We start from the raw sequence: 24,952 nt of genomic DNA on the forward strand, positions 1-24,952 counted from the left end.
CGTCGTAATTAAGCGAACATCGCGATCGTACGGCCAAACGAGCCAACATCCGGAACATTTTTGGACATGTTTCATGTCCACAATGTTTAGGCATCATTTTAGGGCCTTAAAGGTGGCTTTACAGGTCTTAAAAGGGCTGGAAATAGCTTAAAAACGCAACAGGGGCCAAATATGTAAATTCTGCAAGTGGTGCAGATCAGACGGGGCCAGGCGACCCGCGTAAGACCTGCACACACTTTCACGCGGGCCGCGTGAGGATGTCTGACAGAAAGATTTTGCATTTAATGCAAAATCTGGCCTTTCGTTCGATCAAGGGGCGATGCCTTTTCACCCAATGAAGGGCCAAGGGCCAAGTTCAGTGAATTTAACCACTGGACACATGTACGCACGAGATCAAGGCACGATGTTCGATAAAACGATCCTAACGGTTCCACTTTTCCTATAAATACCCCCCCCCCCTTTTGTGTAAAAATCACAACAATCTGATCTTGAAGCTCTAAGTTGAAACCATTGTTTCATACCTGAGCTATTTAATCTAGATTAGCACTCGGGGACCCTCCGTAAGTCTTCTTTCGCTCTTTTATTCGCTTTTCGAGTCCGAAAGTCAACGTTTTGTTGACTTTCTGCATTGACCAGCTTATGGTCGATGCGAAGTTCATGGAACTTCATAACGTGAGCGTGATCACGATGGTTATGGTCCATAGTGACCATACCTACTGATCACCACGTTATCTAGGCTCAGTGACGAGTCGTAGTTTCGGCCAAAATGTGCATTCTTGTATATTTTGTAACCAAACTACTCGTGGGCATCAAAGCCGTTTGTTTTGATGTCAAACCTGTTTTCTAAACTTAGTTAAGCATGTTCTAACATGCTTAGCTCGTCACGTTTAGTATAGTGCTTATATAGGGTCGTAAGGTAAGCGATCTAAACCATCGCTTATACTTTCGAACCCGACCCATGTGGTCGATCTTTAGGATCCGACCAAACACATTAGGCGACCATAGCTATAACCTTCCAAGGTTATACCTTGTGGTCACGATGTTAGGCGTTCCGAACGCGTTCTACGCGAACGACGCGTTAGGGTAGCCTAAGCTACCTAAACGGGTCATGATGGGGCGTAAGCACTTAGGTTAGGTTTCATTTTAGTATGTAGGCTTTGTTAAACCATATTACATGAGTCTCCATACTCGTTTGGTTTACGAACCCGCGTACTATCCGATCCTTCCGGTTTGATCCGGTATATTAACATAGCTACCTATTAGGTGCCGTTGATATCCCGTGATCTTTAGCATTATCTGGTCATTATACAAGAACTCCAAAGCAATCTCAGGTGAGTACATAGAACCCCATCTTTTACTGTTTTCCAAACTGTTTTGGGGTGAAACACATGTGCCTATCTGTTACTTTCATGCTTTCCATGTTTTCACATCATATGCCTGCTATGTTGTTAGTACATTATAGTACACGATTTCATTACATTTCATGCTATGTATGCCCATTGTGTGCGTACTTAGTACATTTGATTTACATTACATTTCTGTTGCATATGTTTACTCAGCATATGGACACATTGATTTACATGAACATTTCTGCTTCGTATGTTTACTTAGCATACTTAGTACAATTGTTTACATCACATGCCTTCATTTTGTTATGACATTTGGTTTGTTTAACATGGGACAATACATTCATTAACATTAGCTACGCCGTTCGTTAGTAGGTAGTGGTACCATAGGAATTGACAACTCCCATTCATGAAGTCCTGGGTTTGATAGGACTGGAAGGAATGACCGAATTCGATATACATAACTTAGATAAACCTTTAATTTGTTTAAGGGTTTATCGCCGCAGTCTCAAGGCTTGGATGTATGCATAGTTTACAATACCGCATAAATGTTAATATCAATAGAGCATGCATTTTCCGCAGAACATAACGTTGATTTAAACCATGTTTTACTTCAACGACTTGTTTTGTGCATATGGTTTAAGTTGATACATTTCGCTTACCATACATGATACATTTTGGGATTACACATTACATGAGTTACATTGAACATAAACACGTCGACATTGACATACACATTTGGTGGTTTACATTTGAACATAAACATTTGACATGGTTTACAATAACACTTGACATTTGGTTTACACATGAACAATTTACATGGTGGATTGGTTTGGGTAAATGATTTAAGTAACGTGGCGTATGTAATATGATACGAACATGGTGGATACGCCGCTGGTACTTCCTATATATAAATGTTTGTATAATGTTACATATCGTGGCGTTATCTAAGTCATTTCAGTTTAGACACATTACATTTTACATAAATAACATATTCTTCACAAGACATTATTTTCACAAACAACTTATCTTATTCAACCCATTTTACTTGGTTATTCGTTTAACCTTGCACTTATCTATACATATCGTTTGACGTTATCGTTTTTCAAATGGTTTACAAAGCAAAACAAATTACAAGGTTCATGACTGACTGTTATTAAACATTTCTTTAAGCTCAAGTCATGAATCCCATTTTCACAAAAACTATGTATCTCACAGGCATTTTTATGCTGACGTAACTACTTTCACATGTGTTTTCAGGAGCTATTCCATAGGACGATGATCATGATTCTAGGGCGGACCTGTGCCTTAGAGCCTAAAAACGAAGCTAGACTAGTTTAATCATGTTATAAACTTTGTATTTTCCTGTTTCGAAACAATGGAACACTCTTGTCAATAAATAAAATGTAACTTTAATTTCCATGGTTGTATAACAATTAATTCTGTTCACAACACTCCCCGGCGTTTCCGCCGCGGTTGCATGTTATACGCGGCCGGGGTGTGACACCCTTGTGCAAGCTCCATATGTACCTAAGGTCCTGCAAGGCATGCAGCAGAGAGTCAACAACTAGTTGAGCGAGTCCACAGAAAGTAAGTTCGTTATAACAAATCGTATATTCATTTAGTGGGGGCTTCCCATGTATGTATGTACTACTAGAGGGGAGTTTCCCCTGATTATATGTATTACTAGCGGGGGTTTCCCATGATTTCATTTATATCTAGTGGGGGATTCCCACGTTTATCCTTACTAATGGGGGCTTCCCATGTTTATACTTACTAGACTATTTGCAACCATGTGTTCTTCTTAATCCGAGAACAGGAATACGTACAAGGTCACGTAGGATTTACGTGAGTGCCCTTCCCCGAGGACAGTGGTACGTGTGGGGTTTACGTAGGATTTACGTAAGTGTCCTTCCGACCTGGAAGACAGTAGTAGGTATGAGTTTACGTAGGTTTTACGTAAGTGTCCTCCTGACCCGGGAGACAATGGTAGATACTAGTTTACGTAGGTTTTACGTAAGTGTCCTGACTAACCTGAGGACGATGGCATATAGTCTAGCAATAGCGTAAGTACGAGTAATTATCCAAATCAAACCTTCCAACCCAATTCCCACCCAGGAATCCCATACCTTGGCTGTGTGAACTCACCTTGGTTTGCTCGGCAGATACATAAAAGGTTTTCTTGAACTAAGAGTGGTCAACCACGTCCTAACAGGGTTACCATACAAGTCAGGTTTTGACTCAAGTATTGCACGTATGTTTCACACAAGTTAACACGTTACGAACATGTGAAGATCATGGTAAACACATAACAGTCAAACAATGCATTCAACTTGTGCGAATAAAATGTCTAAGCCCAATAGTACTCGGCCCAACATGTTGTGCGATCCACAACATGTTGTGCGATCCAACAAATCCCGGCCCAACTATCATACAGACAAATTACACATTCTCGGCCCAATAAAATAACATGTAAGTGACTTGTGCAACCTGAGCAGACTTGTGCGATCTGCTTGGGTTGTGCGACTAGGTTTGGGCTTGTTCGGCCCAACTAAATATCATATAAGTGACTTATGCGATCCGGGTACCCTTGTTCGATCCGGATGGGTTGTGCGAGTGGACCTCTTGTGCGATCAAGAGGTCTTGTGCGATCAGTTTAAACATTCCGTATATCATGCAATCGGTTACAAACATTTAACAGTTTCCAATATTACAACAATCAATCAACAGTTTCCATCTAGACCTTTACTCGATCAAAACGAGGTTGTTACAACCAATTCACATAAACCCTAATCGGATCATAATCATGAACAATGATCAAACATTCAAATCACATAATCAATTCAACGATTCCCAATTAACAAACAACCCGAGTTCTTGTGTAACATAATTCGGACAGTAGGATTAATCTAGCAATCATGTGTCATCTCATCATATAATCACACACACATACAACATACGGCCGATTTATCAAGCATTCGGTTTTCATACATCATGAACAATCCGATTTACATGAACATCAACAATTACACATATAAGCCGATCACATTATCATTGAAATTATATCACCATCCATCCGATATCCTTCCAAGATTATCATGTAAAACATACATATATCGCACATCATGCAATCATACAATCAAGTAACAACCAAACACAAAAACACTAACCGGATTGAGAGGAGAATGGGATCAACCGAGTCAAGAGCTTCGAGGGAGATGGGGGTGGTTGCCATCGGGTTCCAAAGCAAAACGAGAGAGAAAGAGAAGAAGTTTAGGGTTTGGGGTAACTTGTGTGTTTTGTAACAAATGAGAGAACAACCCCAAAGGTGGGTGTTTGTTTGCGTAAAAGAGGAGTGGGCCGGCCCATCACGGGCTGCCCCTTTGGTCCGATTACAAGAGATACGACCCCAAGTGGGCTTGTGTGATCGTGTGTGTGTTGTGCGGTTCGGTTCATACGAGCATACACACATAATATAACATTCGTACAATACACAATTTACACAAGGCACGTATAACATGTTATTCAAATAAAGTTCACATAATCACGTAACGTTACACAAAGATAGGTTCAAAATACGAGTTGTCACATTATCCCCAACTTAAAAGAAATTTTGTCCCGAAATTTGGTACGTACTTATTGAGGAAGCTTGGTAAGTTGTATCATTTACTGGTTTTCCTGGGGTGTCACATCCTCCCCCCGTTGATCTGGAATTTCGTCCCGAAATTCCGTGGTAGCTTCAGCCTCAGTAGTGGTTGTACTGTTCGCGAACAACTGGGGATACTTTTCTTTCATTTGATCTTCGCGTTCCCAGGTGAACTCTAGGCCGTGACGGGAGTTCCAACGAACTCGAACAAGAGGGATTCTCTTGCTTTTGAGGACCTTAACATCCCGGTCCGTGATTTCAACTGGTTCCTCGACGAAGTGCAACTGTTCGTCGATAGTGAGCTCTTTCAAAGGGAATTATGAGGGTCTCATCTGACAAGCATTTCTTCAGATTCGACACGTGAAAAACATTGTGAACTGCCCCGAGTTCAGCTGGTAGGTTCAGTCTATAGGCTACTTTGCCTATTCTTTCTATAATCTCGAACGGTCCGACATACCGCGGATTGAGTTTGCCCCGTTTGCCAAAACGAACCACACCCTTCCAGGGTGAGACTTTGAGTAAAACCCGGTCCCCGACCTGAAATTCCAATGGCTTCCTACGCTTATCCGCGTAGCTTTTCTGACGGTCGCGTGCTGCCGCCATGCGTTGTCGTATTTGTGCAATCTTTTCCGTGGTGTCCACTATAAGTTCTGGACCCGTGATCTAACTATCCCCCACCTCTGCCCAACAGAGAGGTGGCCGGCATTTATGCCCGTACAATGCCTCGAATGGAGCGGCTTGGATGCTGGTGTGATAACTGTTATTGTACGAGAACTCCACCAAAGGGAGATGCTTTTCCCAGCTGTTGCCGAAATCAATAACACATGCCTGAAGCATATCTTCTAGAGTTTGAATCGTGCGCTCAGACTGCCCATCTGTCCGAGGGTGATAAGCCGTGCTCATATTTAACCGAGAGCCAAAAGCTTTGTGCATTGCTTGCCATAGTTCTGATGTCAATCGTGCATCGCGATCCGAAATGATAGAGGTGGGCACCCCGTGCCTTGAGACTACTTCCTTCAAGTATATGTCTGCTAGTGTGGAGAACTTATCAGTTTCCTTGATAGCCAAGAAATGAGCAGACTTGGTGAGTCGATCCACGATCACCCAAATAGTATCGTTTCCACGCTGGGATCTAGGTAGGCTTGTAACAAAATCCATGGAAATTTCCTCCCATTTCCACTGTGGTATCTTTGGTTGCTGAAGTAAGCCAGCTAGTTTCTGATACTTTGCCTTGACTTTTGCACAAGTCAAGCATTTGCTGACATAGGTAGCGATGTGGGCCTTCATGCTAGGCCACCAATAAGTAGTTCTGATGTCATGATACATTTTATCCGACCCTGGATGTACCGAGTAGCGAGATTTGTGAGCTTCATCCATTACAAGTTCGCGTAAGTCTCCATAAAGTGGGACCCAAATACGTCCCGTTACATAGTAGGCGCCGTCTTCTTTCTGTTCTAATCGTTGCCTTGAGCCACGTAAGGCTTCAGCCCTGACGTTTTCTGGTTTCAATGCTTCTACCTGAGCATTTCGTATCTGTGCAGGAAGACTAGACTGAAGAGTAAGTTGTAGTGCTCGCACGCGTCTAGGTAGAGTGTCTTTTCGACTGAGAGCGTCAGCCACAACGTTGGCTTTGCCTGGATGGTACTTGATGGCACATTCGTAATCGTTCAGTAATTCAACCCATCGACGTTGACGCATGTTCAATTCCTTCTGTCTGAAGATATGCTCGAGACTCCTGTGATCGGTGTAAATGGTGCACTTGGTACCGTACAGGTAGTGTCGCCATATCTTGAGTGCAAAAACAACAGCTCCCAGCTCTAAATCGTGCGTCGTATAGTTCCGTTCGTGAACCTTAAGTTGGCGTGAAGCGTAAGCAATGACCTTGTCGCGCTGCATTAACACACATCCAAGACCCTGGATGGATGCATCACAATAGACCACAAAATCGTCCGTGCCCTCTGGCAATGAGAGGATAGGTGCACTGCAAAGCCTATCCTTTAAGTGCTGAAAAGCAGTTTCCTGAGTGTTGCCCCAACGGTAGGTGACACCCTTCTGTGTCAGTAGTGTAAGCGGCTGAGCAATCTTTGAAAAGTCTTTGATAAATCGTCTGTAGTAACCCGCCAAACCCAAGAATTGGCGTATTTCTGTTGGAGTACGAGGCGCAGGCCAATTTCTGATCGAATCTACCTTGGATGGATCAACATGAATCCCATCCTTGTTTACCACGTGGCCTAGGAAGTGGACTTCACGAAGCCAGAAGTCGCATTTTGAAAACTTGGCGTACAGCTCTTCCTTTCGTAGAAGTTCCAAAATAAGTCGTAAGTGCTGCTCGTGTTCCTCCTGACTCTTGGAGTAGATCAGGATGTCGTCAATAAAAACTATCACGAATTTATCTAAGTAGGGTTTGCACACCCTGTTCATGAGATCCATAAATACGGCAGGCGCGTTCGTTAATCCGAATGGCATGACTAGAAACTCGTAGTGGCCGTAGCGAGTTCTGAATGCTGTCTTGGAGACGTCCTCATCCCGGACTCTCAGCTGATGGTATCCTGACCTCAAGTCTATCTTGGAGTAGTAACACGACCCTTGCAACTAGTCGAATAAGTCGTCTATATGCGGAAGAGGATAACGGTTCTTCACCGTCACCTTGTTGAGTTCCCGCTAGTCTATGCACATCCTGAAGGTACCGTCCTTCTTTTTCACAAATAACACTGGAGCTCCCCAAGGCGAAGAGCTTGGACGAATAAAGCCCTTTTCCAAGAGCTCTTGTAGCTGCTTTGACAGTTCTTCCAGTTCAGTTGGAGCTAAACGATACGGTGCTCGAGCTATGGGTGCTGCTCCTGGAGCGAGCTCAATTTGAAATTCGACCTGACGATGAGGCGGTAAACCAGGTAAATCTTCGGGAAACACCTGAGACAAGTCGCGTACAACTGGAATGTCTTCCAACTTCTTTTCTTTCGTTGATGCATCAGTAACAAGTGCCAAGATAGCGGTGTGACCCTTCCGCAAACATTTCTGAGCCTTCATGAAAGAGATGATGCCAACCACAACACCACTCTTGTCGCCTTGAACTTCGAGAGGTTCTTGACTAGAACGGGGAATACGAATGATTTTCTCACTGCATAGGATTTCTGCCTGATGTTGGGATAACCAATCCATCCCAATAACGATATCGAAGCTTCCCAAGACTATGGGAATAAGGTCGATGGAGAAAACTTGACCGGCTAAGACAACTACATGCGTGGCTTCTAGACTCTTACCATTAGCTAATTCAACTACATGTTTGGTGGTTAAGAGTGTTGGTGCACGTTTTAACAATTTACTGACTTTCAACGATATATAACTTGTATCAGCACCCAAATCAAACAAAACAGTAACATACATATCGTCGAGAAGAAACTTACCCATAACTACATTGGGATCGTTCATTGCGTCACCTCGACCCAGTACGAAAGCACGTCCCCTTGCTTCATTGCCATTGTTGTTTTTTCCCCCGTTGTTGTTGTTCCCATTGCCCTGGTGATTGTTGTTGCGATTCTGGTTCTGGTTCAATTGAGGGCAATCGCGTTTGAAATGGCCTTCAGCCCCACACTGAAAACATCCCCTGTTGCCCCGCTGTTGCTGCTGCTGCGGGTTTTGTGGAGCTGGTAGTTGTGGTTGCTGGTTCTGATTCGCAGGTCGTGGGCTCCTACAGTCTTTGGCCTCGTGACCCACTTGAGGCACCTTTGGCAACGACCCTTGTTGCACTGGCCGCTGTGGTGTCTGTTGCAGTTGTGACACTTGGGGTGAAATTCTTGATATCTTCTCTGTCCACGACTACCGGAAGACTGCTGACTAGGACTCTGGTAGTGGTCAGTCTTTTGTTGCTGAGCTTGAGACTGAACTGTTGCTGAACCTTTGCTAGAATCCCCCTCCCACTTTCTTTTGTTGTCACTGGGGGTAGTAGGAGTAGCAGCTGAAGTGGTAGCACTGATGCGTTTGGGCAACTTGTTCTGTTCCACCGCCTGATCCGTGAGGCGATGAGCAAGACGCTGGATGTCTTGGATGTTGTCGAGGTTAGCCGATGTCACATGGCTCTGAATTTCTGATGCTAGACCCTTGAGGTACAACTCAATGCGCTTGATCGGAGGGTCCACCATGGTTGGACACAAGATGGCCAGTTCGTTCGACCGTTTCGTATAAGCTTCAATTTCCGACCCCGTCATTTTCAGATGATAAAACTCATCTTCCAACTTGTGAATGTCATCACGCGTGCAGTATTCCCTCTTAATGAGTTCCTTAAAATCGTTCCAAGGGGTGGCGTTAGTAGCTGCCAACCCTAGAATCTGAACTTGCACGTTCCACCAGGTTAGCGCAATCCCTTCCAACGTGCCAGTGGCGTACTTGACCCTGCGAGCCTCAGGGCATTCACACATCTCAAACACTAACTCGAGCTTCTCAGACCAATGGAGTAGTCCCACTGCTCCTTCTGTGCCACTGAATGTGCTTGGACGACAGTCCATGAAGTTCTTGAAAGTGCAGATAGGTTGCTGTGCGTGTTGACCTATTGTGTACGAATAGGACAAAGTTAAACACGAGAGTTGGTTTAGGAGTGTAGGATCTAATGATCCTAGTGTGTGCTATGACTAGAGGATATACCTCCTGCTTGTGCGGCTGCAAGTGCCGCAGCAACTTGTTCGTTAATGAGAGCCGTCAACTGGGCTTGAGTCATGTTAACGCGTCCAGACATGATCTTCATAGAAAAGTAGCGTAAGTGAGAATGGTTCGCGAGAAGTGCGATGACAGAAGAGTGTAAGCACATAGGTATTCTCACGTATTAGTGTCGTGTGTATCTAAACGTACTACGAGCAAAGTTCTATGCATTTCTAGCAAGCAAGTAATAAACATAAACCATATTACCTAGGATGTCGAGTCTTGCACGTGGAGCGAAGCGTCGTTGTGAATCGTTGAGCACTGTTCTGGTTATAGTCTGGTTTTAATAAAAACGTTTTCCCCATATTAAAACCAAGTTCTCTATAACCAATGGCTCTGATTCCAATCTGTCACACCCCCAAAAATCCACACGCGGAGTACCACCGCTTGGAGGCGTGACATGACCAGGATCAAGCCATCAATCATATCGAACATAGTGTATAATAGTTAAAGTAGTTCATAAAACCCAATTCAATACGATTGATGTTCAACCAAACTTTGTTCAAGTAGCGGAAACATTAATGTAAAAACCCAAACATAAGTATTAAATGTGTGATGTCATAAATGTTTAACAAGCGTTCACGAATCTTTTTCCACAACGACCTGCTCCCCCTTGTGCAAGCTCCATAAGTACCTAAGGTCCTGCAAGGCATGCAGCAGAGAGTCAACAACTAGTTGAGCGAGTCCACAGAAAGTAAGTTCGTTATAACAAATCGTATATTCATTAAGTGGGGGCTTCCCATGTATGTATGTACTACTAGAGGGGAGTTTCCCCTGATTATATGTATTACTAGCGGGGGTTTCCCATGATTTCATTTATATCTAGTGGGGGATTCCCACGTTTATCCTTACTAATGGGGGCTTCCCATGTTTATACTTACTAGACTATTTGCAACCATGTGTTCTTCTTAATCCGAGAACAGGAATACATACAAGGTCACGCAGGATTTACGTGAGTGCTCTTCCCCGAGGACAGTGGTACGTGTGGGGTTTACGTAGGATTTACGTAAGTGTCCTTCCGACCCGGAAGACAGTAGTAGGTATGAGTTTACGTAGGTTTTACGTAAGTGTCCTCCCGACCAGGGAGACAATGGTATATACTAGTTTACGTAGGTTTTACGTAAGTGTCCTGACTAACCTGAGGACGATGGCATATAGTCTAGCAATAGCGTAAGTACGAGTAATTATCCAAATCAAATCTTCCAACCCAATTCCCACCCGGGAATCCCATGCCTTGGCTGTGTGAACTCACCTTGGTTTGCTCGGAAGATACACAAAAGGTTTTCTTGAACTAAGAGTGGTCAACCACGTCCTAACAGGGTTACCATACAAGTCAGGTTTTGACTCAAGTATTGCACGTATGTTTCACACAAGTTAACACGTTACGAACATGTGAAGATCATGGTAAACACATAACAGTCAAACAATGTATTCAACTTGTGCGAATAAAATGTCTAAGCCCAATAGTACTCGGCCCAACATGTTGTGCGATCCACAACATGTTGTGCGATCCAACAAATCCCGGCCCAACTATCATGCAGACAAATTACACATTCTCGGCCCAATAAAATAACACGTAAGTGACTTGTGCGACCCGAGCAGACTTGTGCGATCTGCTTTGGGTTGTGCGACTAGGTTTGGGCTTGTTCGGCCCAACTAAATATCATATAAGTGACTTGTGAGATCCGGGTACCCTTGTACGATCCGGATGGGTTGTGCGATCGGACTAGCCCAGCCCAAATATACACCCGGCCCAACAGTTAACAAATATAACACTTGTGCGACTGATGACATCTTGTGCGAGTGGACCTCTTGTGCGATCAAGAGGTCTTGTGCGATCAGTTTAAACATTCCGTATATCATGCAATCGGTTACAAACATTTAATAGTTTCCAATATTACAACAATCAATCAACAGTTTCCATCTAGACCTTTACTCGATCAAAACGAGGTTGTTACAACCAATTCACATAAACCCTAATCGGATCATAATCATGAACAATGATCAAACATTCAATTCACATAATCAATTCAACGATTCCCAATTAACAAACAACCCGAGTTCTTGTGTAACATAAATCGGACAGTAGGATTAATCTAGCAATCATGTGTTATCTCATCATATAATCACACACACATACAACATACGGCCGATTTATCAAGCATTCGGTTTTCATACATCATGAACAATCCGATTTACATGAACATCAACAATTACACATATAAGCCAATCACATTATCATTGAAATTATATCACCATCCATCTGATATCCTTCCAAGATTATCATGTAAAACATACATATATCGCACATCATGCAATCATACAATCAAGTAACAACCAAACACTAAAACACTAACCGGATTGAGAGGAGAATGGGATCAACCGAGTCAAGAGCTTCGAGGGAGATGGGGGTGGTTGCCGTCGGGTTCCAAAGCAAAACGAGAGAGAAAGAGAAGAAGTTTAGGGTTTGGGGTAACTTGTGTGTTTTGTAACAAATGAGAGAACAACCCCAAAGGTGGGTGTTTGTTTGCGTAAAAGAGGAGTGGGCCGGCCCATCACGGGCTGCCCCTTTGGTCCGATTACAAGAGATACGGCCCCAAGTGGGCTTGTGCGATCGTGTGTGTGTTGTGCGGTTCGGTTCATACGAGCATACACACATAATATAACATTCGTACAATACACAATTTACACAAGGCACGTATAACATGTTATTCAAATAAAGTTCACATAATCAAGTAACGTTACACAAAGATAGGTTCAAAATACGAGTTGTCACACCAGGGGCGGCAACCCCTGGCGGGGTCCAAGGGGCAAAGCCCCTGGCTGGGGTTGAGCTCTGGAAACTGCATTAGTCCAGACAGTTCACAACATAGATAATTCACAGCACAGACAGAACTATTGTCATTGTTCAATGCGTTTAAGAAAGAACACTTTTTTTGGTGTTTTCTGGCCATTGCGTTTTAGAAAAACACATTCTTGAAGTGTTTTTGGTGCATTGCGCTTTAGGTAAAACACTTTTTTAGGTGTTTTCAGTCCATTGCGTTTTAGAAAACAGACATTTTAAGTGTTTTCTGGCCATTGCGTTTTACAAATAAGACATGTGTTTGTGTTTTTGGTGCATTGCGTTTTAGGTAAAATACATTTTTATGTGTTTTCAGTCCATTGCATTTTACAAACTACACTTTCTTTTAAGTTTTTAGGCTATTGCGTTTTAGAAATAACACATTTCTTTGTGTTTTCTGACCATTGCGTTTTACAAATAAGTAATTTATTTGTGTTTTTGGTGCATTGCGTTTTAGAAAAATGTCATTTTTTAGGTTTTTTTTTCATTACGTTTTACGTAACTGGGAGTTTTTCTATTGCGTTTTATGCAACTGGGTTTTAATTTTTTTTTTAAATATAGCAATAGTATACTCGTTTTAAAGATTAAAAAAACGCTCGTTTTTTTGGTGCAATTTTTATAAAAAAATAATGTCGTATAAAAGAGTTATTAACGTTTAAAAAATGGGGGGGAATTGGAAGAGAGAGAAACTATTGGCTTGGATTGACTAGAATGCCCTAAACAAACTCACGCGCCTCTTTTCTTTCTTTCAATTTCCCTGATTTAATTTTAGCCCCTGATTAACTAAATGGATGGTCAAGATCACTTCCTAGCCTTCCTGGCCAAATAAACTTCTTATTGTATCTCCACCCATAATTATAATGGACTACCTTGGATAAGAAATCGGGCCTTCATTTGGGCTTTAGACCAGCCTAAACAGAATTTAGGGCCATTATAGTAGGTTTATAACAGGCTGTAGGCTTGGACTGGTATCTGCCATAACGGGCTAGGCCTCATTATTGTTTTTATAATGGACTTTGTTTGAGTTATGGATTTTAACCCTATTTTCCTAACAATCACCAAAACTTCCTCATGCATGCACGCATGCATCTGAGCATGTATCATGCATACATAATTATTCATAGACTAGTATTAAGCTCCTGCGTTGCAGCGGTTGTTGTAAAACTGTGTCAAGTAGTACCAATGCTATACCACTGCCAGCGATCACCAACACCAGAAAAGCTCGTAAAAACAAATTAAATAAAAACGAAAAAAATAACACTGAGCGAAAAGTAGACGTAAAATCTTTGAATCACGAACGCTCGTTGCAGAGAAATTAAACCGAAACGTAAAACATAGAAAAAAATAACTAAGTCAATCCAGGACCCGCGCGTTGGTCGAACTTGTTAAACGGAGAAAATAAGATGTGCTGCGACGGGCCAGTCAAACGGGAAAAAATATACGAAAAAAATGTTAAACCCCACACGCACGTTGCGGTGCATTAACTCACAAAATTTAGAATGAAACGAAAAACTTGGGAAAGATGATAAGTATGGTGGACCAAAATTGAAAATAAAAAAAAGAGTTGGAATTAAATTGCAAAAGATGAAAAACTTTGGGTTAAAAGTAAAAAAAGGGTCTAAATTACAAAATTAAAGTTATTTATTAATCTTAGATAAAGATAAAGATAAAAATAAATGATATCTATATATTAGTTATTAATATTAATATTAATATTAAAAGGAATTGATTAAAAAATTATAAATAATAGATAAAGATAAAGATAAAAATAAATGATATCTATATACTAGTTATTAATATTAATATTAAAAGAAATTTATTAAAAAATTATAAATAAAATTTATGAAGTTGAAGGAGAGAATACCATTTAGCATTATTTGGAGTTTTTTATTATAAGTTAGATTAGATGTAAACGCATACACAATTAGCTAATAAATAAATAAATTAAATTTATGTGACTTAACACTGATAAATAAAACAATTAAACCACCTAAGTCATGACACTAGTAACCATAGACCTAAGATGCATATGATTTTTGATGGAACTAAAATTCACTTTGTAAGTGGTTGGTCAAAAATGTTATAGCTGGATATAAGGAAAGAAATTAGATGAATTATGAAACTACTACAAGTATTTCTTGATCACCTGTTCAAAATGTATACGTACAAAGCAAACGTCAAATCATATCACTTAAAAGTAATAATAATTACAATAAACGCATAATTAACATTCACACAATAAAAGCGTAAGTGCTTGTTTGGTTGACAGAAATCCATATAATTTTAAGAGAATACACAAAAAAAGTGTAAGTGTTTGTTTGGTTGACAGAAATCCATAGGATTTTAAGAGAATTAGAATGTGAATTTCATTCTTTTGTATGTTTGGTTGGACAAATTAACCGAAGGGAATTGGATTTTAATTCCAACAAAATCCCTTGTTTAATGAAATTCAGATTCCTCTTAAATTTCATAGAAAAGTTTAAAATACCACGAGAATGTTTCCAAAGTTACGGAAATAACCTCGATCATTTTTCATTTTTTTGTCTAGGGTTTCAGCCTCTTTCATTTTATGTCTTAGATCTCGATCGCCATAGCCAACATCTTCATCGATGGTCTAGGGTTTCATTCTCTTTCATCTCCGATATCTCGATCTTCCATAGCAAGATCTTCATCGCTAGTATAGGGTTTGCGGATCTCCTCCATCAAGTTCATCTTCAAGCTTTTGCAAAATTTCAACGAAATCATCCGATAAAGAGGTTAGAATTAAACGCAGTTCTTTTCCGTTTTGTTTCGTGTATATGATAAGTATTTCATCTGGTGTATGTTTGATTTAGGACTTCATAACCATTTCATTTTATTGGTTCAATCACTTTGTTTAGAATATTGATGAAATTAGGGTTAGAATCCGAAATTCTGAACAGAGCTGTGTAAATTGATGACCGAATGTGTTAAATTGATGCCTGTAATGTGTGTTTTATCAATTATCATGTGTTTGAATCTGAACCAAATGCCCCCATCTGTATAAGAATGTTGGCAGGCAATTGCAGACAATTTTCTTTTTGTTAGAATTTTCAAGTTATTTTATAAATTTTCGGTCCTGATAATTTGTAATTTAGTGTCGTTTGACTAGTCGTCTGTAATGCGCTGAACTCAGTGGTGGTTTGTGCTTGTTGGGTGTCGGTGAGTCGAGCAACAACTATGGACCATAAAATTTGAACTTGACATAAAAAAGAAACTTCTAGAATCTTCTGGAAGGAATCACCGGTGATAAGGAAGATGCTCCTTCAGACAAAAAGGATGACACGTGGCACCTATGGATGGACGCCAACTACGACTGCAAGAACTTTGGAGGACAGGCCGAAAGCCGTACTAGCAGGCGCCCAGCTGGAACGAGTAAGTGCACGCCACGTCATCCACTACACTGGCGACATTAGAGGGGACAGAAAGGATATTCCCCATGGTCGGACAGCTGGCAGATATCCTCCTCCTCCTTCGTCCTTCGACTATAAATAGAAGACTGCACCTCCACGTTTAATCAAATCAAAAATTTAGAAAAAGGTTTTAACATGAAAATAAAAACTCAAAATGCTGAAAAGGTTTTAACATGAAAATAAAAACTAAAAATGCTGAAAATAAAAATAAAAATAAAAACAGATAGACAGGATGAATCACTTGGATCCGACTCGCCTTTATTGTAACCTTTGATGTTTTCCGCACTTTTGCACTTTTTAAGAGATTATCTTAGTTATAGTAGTAAGCCCCTCTTTTGAAGGTGACGTTACGCTCAACCCAGTAGTTTGAGTCAGCAAGGATACAATCCTAAAGGGTTGGATTATTGAAAGATAATTAATTAAGTTATTAATGCGTAATATGGTAGGCCCCTCTTTTGAAGGTGACGTTACCCTCGGCTAAGTGGTTTGAGTCAGCAGGGATACAATCCCAAGTAGCTGGGTTAATGTATTAATAGTAGTTTATATATGAGGGGATCAAGCCATTCGCACCCCCCCCATCCAATACCAGTGGGTATTGAAGGAGGTCCTAGTAAGCTTGACCCAGGTCCTTGCAGGATCTATACGCTGAACAAGGCAAGAACCTTACCAAACCATTCCCTTAACCCCCGACCAGGTAGCCAACATATCTCTATAAAGACCGTAGAGATATGAATGGTGTAAATCTTTTATTTTATATAGACAGTAAAATAACACCAAGACACCATGGACAAATGATAAGGAAGTTTCACATTCAACATAAGAAACTAGTTATTAAAGTCATTAATACAAAACCAAATAAAAAGTGCGAAAAGATTAAAAAACAAAAGTATTACACTAAATGCTTGTCTTCACCAAGTGATGTAAGAGACTTAGGCAAATATGGCCTTTGATTGTCAAGAACTCTTACTATCAATCTTGGATCCCGAGACTACTACACACACTCTATGATGGATGATGGTGGTGGATGTGGGTGTTGTGATGGTGGTGGAGTGTGGGTGAAGTAGGAGAGAGGTGGTTTGCTAAGCGATGCTTTTGAAGTGAACCAAGCACCTCTATTTATAGCCTGCACATAAGCCCGGACACGGCCCCATGTCCATTGGGCACGACCCCGTGTCCATCCACTTTCTCTTTCTTTATTAATTGCAGTTTTTCTGCATTAGTTGACCACGCCCCCGTGTCCGCTGGGTACGGCCCCATGTGCAGAAGCGTATCTGTACTATCAAGATTTGCTTGGATTCTGCGAATCTTAGCGTTGACCACGGCCGTGTGGAGCTGGGCACGCCCCCGTGTTGGGGAATAGAAGCTTCTACGCTTTTGTCTTTTCTGCAGACACTTGAGCACGCCCCCGTGTCCGTTGGGTAAGGGGCGTGTTCAGCCTTCTGATGTCTTGTTTTTGCTTGGGAAGATGCTGTCGAGTGGTCGAGCATGCCACGTTTATTTCTTTTCTTGTATTTATGTTAGTTTTAACTGTATTTTTGCTTCTTTTGTCCATTTGCGCTCATTTAATCCTGAAAATACAAAAGGAAGATAAAAGCACACTTTTTCCAACATTAGTACTAAAAAAGGGTTAGTTTTATGCCTTATTTGATGTAATTTATATGTTGCATTTTACACACATCAAATACCCCCACACTTGAATCTTTGCTTGTCCTCAAGCAAAACTCTTTTTAATGTGGCTTACACACCCAAATGGAATGGGTAGAAGAGAAGGTTTTGGGCTTGTCTTGAGTGTCGAGATTCCAACATCTTTATTAGGCTTTATTTTTATGTTATTTACAATCCTATTCGTTATGATTTATTTAGAACATTACATAAGAGAAATTACTTATTTGGGCATAACATGCCTCTTTAAAATTCCATTTATATATAAGTTCACATACCTCACGGGAGATCACACAACACTCGGCCGAAGATGTATTTTTGTGAAACACTCGAGACCGGCATGGAACTTACTTCTACCATATGCTTGCCAAGCAATCAATCCTCCTCCATTTTAACTATAAACCTTTGTAAATATCAAGAGGACTTGGGGAAGGGTTAGGCTTGGGTTAAAGGTAGGTGGTTTTGGGCTAGTGGTTATAGAAAAGGGCGAAAGGCGTACAAAGCATCAGTTTTCGTAAAATTTTTGTTTTGTGACTTTTTATTCAAACGAAGCATTTTTCAAACAAAGTTTCTTTTGAGGAACTTGTTTGTTTATTGCTAAACTTCATCATTTTTTTATAAGGAATGTCACATGAAAACCGAGCTTTTTACTAAAATAATGTTTTTAAAATAAAAAAGGGTTTTTCTGGTGGGTAAAGGGTGTTTGTTTTGTGGGTTAGAAATGAAAAGGCTTAGGCTCAAAGGGGTTAACTAGGGGGATTTTGGGTAGGTGGTAAAAAAAAGAAAAGTAATGGTGTTGAAAGAAAAAGGGTTAGTCCTAATGCCTCCATCATTTACTTACTTGGGTTTAAGTTGGTAAGGACCGGGAATGCATCGTCATGGCAAGTTCTAGAGTCGTAAGAAACCAAGCGGCTATTCACACAAGAAACGAAAGATGAGCATTTAGTTTAAAGATGTGTATTTGTATGCTCAATTAAAGGCTCAAAACTCACTTTTTGTGGGAATGAGTTTTTAATGTGATCAAGTATTTATAATCAAATTTTAACTAGATTTGTCATGCCGTTTCATAATTTTCTTATGTTGGTTCTTTTTATCACGACGCTATCGGTTGTAAATTCGTAAAAATATAACCTTTTTAGAACTTGTTATTCCCAATTTAAACCAAGACAAGTAAAAAAAATGAAAAGTTTTTGAGAAAAATTGGGGTGTTTAGCGATTCCAATAGAGTTTTGTGTAAGGCTTGTAATTAGGACTTACAAAATTCAAGGTTTTAGCATCCCCCCCCCCCCCCCCGCACACTTAAATTACACATTGTCCTCAATGTGTCCAAAAAATAAGTTTTTAGGTTGATTGAGTGTGTAAAAAGGTGTGTTCAAAACAAAATTAATGTTACTGGGCATCTAGACACGGGCCGTGGTGTCCGGGCACGGCCCCGTGTTCAGATTACCAGTAACAGAAGGCTGGGCACGGGGGCGTGTTCGGCGAACACGCCCCGTTTCCAGTTACCTGAACTGGGCATTTTTCTGCAGATCAATGAGCAAGGGGCGTGTTGGCTGAGCACGGCCCGTGCTGAACTTGCTGTAATGAAGAAAAATCGTCGGGATGCTCTGTTTTTGTGCATGGGGTGTTGGTTCAAGTTTCCCTCAGTATCCTTCACTATCCCGAGTGTGTTTTATTCCTGAAAACTAAAACTAAACTAGAAAGCATAAAAGTTAATCTAAACTAAAACTAAGGATAGTTCCGCGGAATGCCTCCGTGGTGCGCCACGTTTATAAGGGTCCTTGGATAGACCTAAAGTCAGTCATATGTTACCCAAGTGGGATGTTTTGCATCCCATGTTGCACCGTCGGAGAGCATCATCCAAACTTGAGTCTATGACTTTCATGAAATTGACCGGGTCGTCGTCTTCTACTCTCTTACCAACCCCAAACATCATCTTCTTATCCCCAACCCTCAATGTTAGTGTCCCACCATTCATATCTACCACTGCGTGGGCCGTAGCTAGGAATGGCCTCCCTAAGATGAGTGGTACTTCAGTATCTTCTTCCATATCTAGTATGACAAAGTCGGCCGGGAAGACAAAGTCTCCGACTTTAACCAATAGATTTTCAGCGACACCTTCTGGATATTTTACAGACCTATTGGCGAGTTGTATGCCACATGCTTGTTTTCCCTAGTCCGAGTCGGTTGAACATTGATGCGGGCATGAGGTTGATACTAGCCCTGAGGTCGGCTAGTGCATTGCGAATGGGTGCTTCCCCTATTGAACAAGGGATGGTGAAGCTTCCGGGATCGATCTTCTTTTGCGGGAGTTTGTTGAGTAGCAAGGCGGAGTATTCTTCACTTAAATTAACTAATTGCAATGATTCGATTTTCCTTTTGTGAGTGAAGAAGTCCCTCATAAATTTTGAATATTCAGGCATATGAGTTAGGATTTCGACAAATGGAATATTAACATGCAATTGTTTTAGTAAATTTATGAATTTTGTGAATTGCTCATCGGTCTTTTGGCGAAGTAACCGACCGGGGTATGGTACCGGAGGATTCTTGGTAGGCTCTTGATTTGGTGGAGGAGCCGTCTCTTGTTGGGGTGTCAGCGAAGTTGTGGTTTGGCTAGATCGACTCTTTTCAGTTGGAGGTAGCGGAGCCTCCTCGGGACCTATGGTGCGGTTTCTCAATGTGATGAGATGTACTTGTGCCTTTGGGTTGGTTTCAGTTTTGCTGGGTAACACGCCTTGTCGTCTCTCGGAGAAATTTTGAGCTAGTTGGTTTCGTTGTTTTTCAATGTTTTGAATACTAGCTTGTTGATTCCTAAAGTTCGATTCCAGTTGTTGAAATCGATCCGAGTTTTTCTTTTCGGTGTCGGTGATGAGGCGAGAGACGATATCCTTAAGCCTTTCTCGTCCCCCTTGTTGTTGTTGAGAGAAATTTTGTGACTCGTTTCTTGGTTGTTGAAAGTTAGTTCGTTGGTTTAGATTTTATTGGTTACTATTATTGCCGGGTTCTCTCCAGCCAAGGTTAGGGTGGTTACGCCATCCTTGGGTGTAGGTACCCGTCGGAGGACCGACGCCCTAGATCTATTATCAATGTAGTTTACCGTTTCAGTTTGATTATCCATTTCTTTCATAAAACTCCAATTTTCATGTGGCCCACCACACCCTTCACAAGCCATAACCAAGGCCGTTTTTGCCATTTCTAGCTTTTTAATTTTTGAAGAAAGGGCCTCGATTTGGGCTTGCAAAGAGGTGCTTTCGTCAACCTTATGGGCGCCCGGGGCAATAGATTTTGTGCCTCGGGGAGTGTGCCACTGAAAATTGGTTTGAGCAATTTCCTTAATTTGATTATAAATTTCATTTGGGCGACGATTACCTAAAAGTCCCCTGGAGCTAGAGTCGAGTGTTTGTCTTGTGTGTGGCAGCAACCCATTGTAGAAAGTGGATACTTGTTGCCATACCGCAAGACCATGATGGGGACACTTTCTTAGTAGCTCCTTGAACCTTTCCCAAGTTTCATATAAGAATTCCCCGTCCTCTTGTGAATATGTATTAATTTCAGTCATTAATTTAGTCGTTTTAGCAGGAGGGAAATACTTATATAGAAACTTTTGGGCTAGTTCATCCCAGGTGTTTACCGAACCAACTGGGAGGGTATTAAGCCAGGCCTTAGCTCGGTCTTTTAGTGAAAATGAAAACATTCATAGGCGGATGGCGTCATTTGATGCTCCGTTGATCCGAAAAGTATCACATATTTCCAAAAAATTGGTAATATGTAAATGGGGATCTTCGTCCGCAAGCCCGTGGAAAGTTGTGGAGTTTTAAAGCATTTGGATCCAATGCGGCCGAAGTTCGAAGTTGTTGGCCTCGACATTCGGCGCATTGATAGCGGCGCCAAGATTACCTACGGTGGGCCGTAGGTAATCCATGAGGGTACGTTGATCCGCCATTGGAAGTGGGTCCCCCGAAACTTCTCTTGGTTTTTAGCTTTAAGTCTTTTTCTTAGAAAGCGTTTGGGTTCGTCTAGAGGTTCTTTTATGTCTCTACTGGAATTGGAGCTCATACACTACGTAGAAGGCTCAGGTGTGGCGCCTGGGTTCCAAGTTCTGCAATAAAAACAAAAAGAACGTTGGTCAGAAGTTTCACCACGACCCCGTGCTCAGAAGAACACGGCCCATGGTCGGAGTTACAGTGATTGTTTTCTGGATCCTTGTTACTGTAGAGCTCGACACGGCCCCGTGCTGCACCAACACGGCCCCGTGTTCAGCTCTTTGTAACTCGGAAAATAAAAACTGCCAGTAATAGTACCGGGCAGGGCCCGTCACCGACCAGGCACGGCCCGTGCTGAGCTCTACAGAAGCTGAAAATTTAAGAAAAAACCTAAAAAGAAAAAACAGAAAAATAAGAAAAATGATTAGACCATTGATTCTAACTTTCTTAAAATCCTTGTGTCCCCGGCAACGGCGCCAAAAACTTGATGCGTGTCGAGTGTGATACCGAGTTTTAAAACACGATATTTTACTAACACTAAACACACATATGGGCAAGTGCACCCATCGTGAGCGTAGTATAGCGTTGGTAAGATACCGAGGTCGTCGAAGGACACAAGAGCTTTTAATACCGGTTTATCCTCAACGTCTAATCAAATCAAAAATTTAGAAAAAGGTTTTAACATGAAAATAATAACTAAAAATGATGAAAATAAAAATAAAAATAAAAACAGATAGACAAGATGAATCACTTGGATCCGACTCGCCTTTATTGTAACCTTTGATGTTTTCCGCACTTTTGCACTTTTTAAGAGATTATCTTAGTTATAGTAGTAAGCCCCTCTTTTGAAGGTGACGTTACGCTCAAACCAGTAGTTTGAGTCAGCAAGGATACAATCCTAAAGGGTTGGATTATTGAAAGATAATTAATTAAGTTATTAATGCGTAATATGGTAGGCCCCTCTTTTGAAAGATAATTAATTAAGTTATTAATGCCTAAAATGCGTAATATGGTAGGCACCTCTATTTATAGCCTGCACAGATGCCCGGACACGACCCCGTGTCCATTGGGCACGGTCCTGTGTCCATCCACTTTCTCTTTCTTCATTAATTGCAGTTTATCTGCATTAGTTGACCACGCCCCCGTGTCCGCTGGGCACGACTCCGTGTGCAGAAGCGTATCTGTACTATCAAGATTTGCTTAGATTCTGCGAATCTTAGCTTTGACCACGGCCGTGTGGAGCTGGGCACGCCCCCGTGTTGGAGAATAGAAGCTTCTACGCTTTTGTCTTTTCTGCAGACACTTGAGCACGCCCCCGTGTCCGCTGGGCACGGGGCGTGTTCAGCCTTCTGATGTCTTGTTTTTACTTGGGAAGATGCTGTCGAGGGGTCGGCCATGCCACGTTTATTCCTTTTCTTGTATTTATGTTAGATTTAGCTGTATATTTGCTTCTTTCGTCCATTTGCGCTCATTTAATCCTGAAAATACAAAAGGAAGATAAAAGCACAGTTTTTCTAACATTAGTTCTAAAAAAGGGTTTGTTTTATGCCCCATTTGATGTAATTTATATGTTGCATTTTACACACATCAGTCGTCACAAGGAGAACCCCCTATTCCCCTCCTTGTGGCGAGTCACTAGTGTTTTGTTTTTTAGGAGATTCAGCTAACGGCAAGTGAAGGAAGAGATTGAACCCTTACTTCACGAGATGACCAACTGGGATAACTTCGTGTTAATCAGTATTTCATCATTGGCGCCCACCACATTTTTTACAACCATTTTCATCTTCTTACTTTCTGAAAACACTCATCAATGGCTGAACCAAACCCCTCTTTCCAGATTGATGGGGAAAGCACTCCATTTGGCTCGGCAGTGGACAACGCGCACGTCCAAAGCCCCCAAAGGGACGAGCCTGTCGGAGAAGAGTTCCCAAGCGCTCGAGTCACCAACATCTTTGGAAGTGTTACCCGGGTAATCCAAAAGATGACTCCCGGCACACAAAACACAAGCCATGGAGCTGGTCCTTCAGCACAAACACAAGCAAATGTTTCTTCACTACTAGGACTACCAGAAGGTGAAACCCTCACTTCATGGTACACAAAGTCTCAAGCAACGTTGAACCTTATCTATGCGTAGCTGATCGCACAACAGGCGCTGATACAAGCACAAGTACAACCGTCTCCTTGTGTTACTCCCGCGCCTCGACAGGTGAGCAACCAGACTCCGCAGCACGCGCTTACGCGGACCCAACAACATGAAAGGTCATCAACAATAAGAAAGCAAAACGCGCATGACATGCGCAACACTTATGGGGAGACATAGAGTAATTATGAAGAGCACACTCATCAACAGAGGAAGCCCCCATTGAGCAGCCGGCTAGGGCCGCACAACATCAATAAAGAATGGAAGCACAATACTTAAGATGAGGATTCCACATACAGACAAGAAGAGGCCTCTGTTTTAAGTAGGCTCCCACCGAATCATGAGTCATACAGGCCCTGCGCGCAGGGTATAATCTAGCAGCAGAACATGATTTCACCTTAAGTTACCGTTTAGAGGGCGTAGCTGAGAAATCCAAATTCATAAAAGAGATTGCTATGGCTCTGTTAGGAAAAAAACAAAGCTGCCACATAATGTGGGTAAATACAATGGTCTTACAGACCCAGACGACCACCTCCAAGAGTTCACAAGTGGTGTGTGCAAAGCATGATATATTTTTATTGACATTTTAAGCCCATTTTACACATTAATCAAGTTTTAAGTTTATAAAACACGATATTCTACTAACACTAAACACACACTTGGGCAAGTGTACCCATCGTGAGCGTAGTATAGCGTTGGTAAGATACAGAGGTCGTTAAAGACACAAGAGCCTTTAGTACCGGTTTATCCTCAAAGTCTAATCAATCTATTTTTTTTTTGAGAAAAGTTTGGAACATAAAAATAAAAACTAAAAATGCAGATGAAAGTAAAAATAAAAACAGATAGACAAGATAGCATCACTTGGATCTGACTTGTCTTTAATGTATCCTTTGATGATTTTTGCACTTTCAAACTTTTTAAGAGATTATCTTACTTATAGTAGTAGGCCCCTCTTTTGAAGGTGACGTTACCCTCAACCTAGTGGTTTGAGTCAGCAGAGATACAATCCCAAAGGGTTGGAATATTGAAAGACAATTAAGTAAGTTGTTAATGCAAAAAGTGGTAGGCCCCTCTTTTGAAGGTGACGTTACCCTCGGCTAAGTGGTTTGAGTCAGCAAGGATACAATCCCAAGAAGCCAGTTTATTGTATTAATAGTAGTTTACATATAAGGGGTTCAAGCTATTCGCACCCCCGCCATCCAATACCAGT

General features: G+C 41.4%; 1 non-coding gene across 1 annotated transcript; it reads left to right on the forward strand.

Moving 5' to 3' along the window:
- The first annotated feature begins 21,077 nt into the window (after positions 1-21,077).
- Positions 21,078-21,184, forward strand: LOC118486020. The gene has a single exon (XR_004877877.1). It is a non-coding gene; the product is annotated as a small nucleolar RNA R71 (small nucleolar RNA).
- The last annotated feature ends 3,768 nt before the right edge of the window (positions 21,185-24,952 follow it).

This window comes from Helianthus annuus, chromosome 13, assembly GCF_002127325.2.
Source record: "Helianthus annuus cultivar XRQ/B chromosome 13, HanXRQr2.0-SUNRISE, whole genome shotgun sequence".
NCBI lineage: Eukaryota > Viridiplantae > Streptophyta > Magnoliopsida > Asterales > Asteraceae > Helianthus > Helianthus annuus.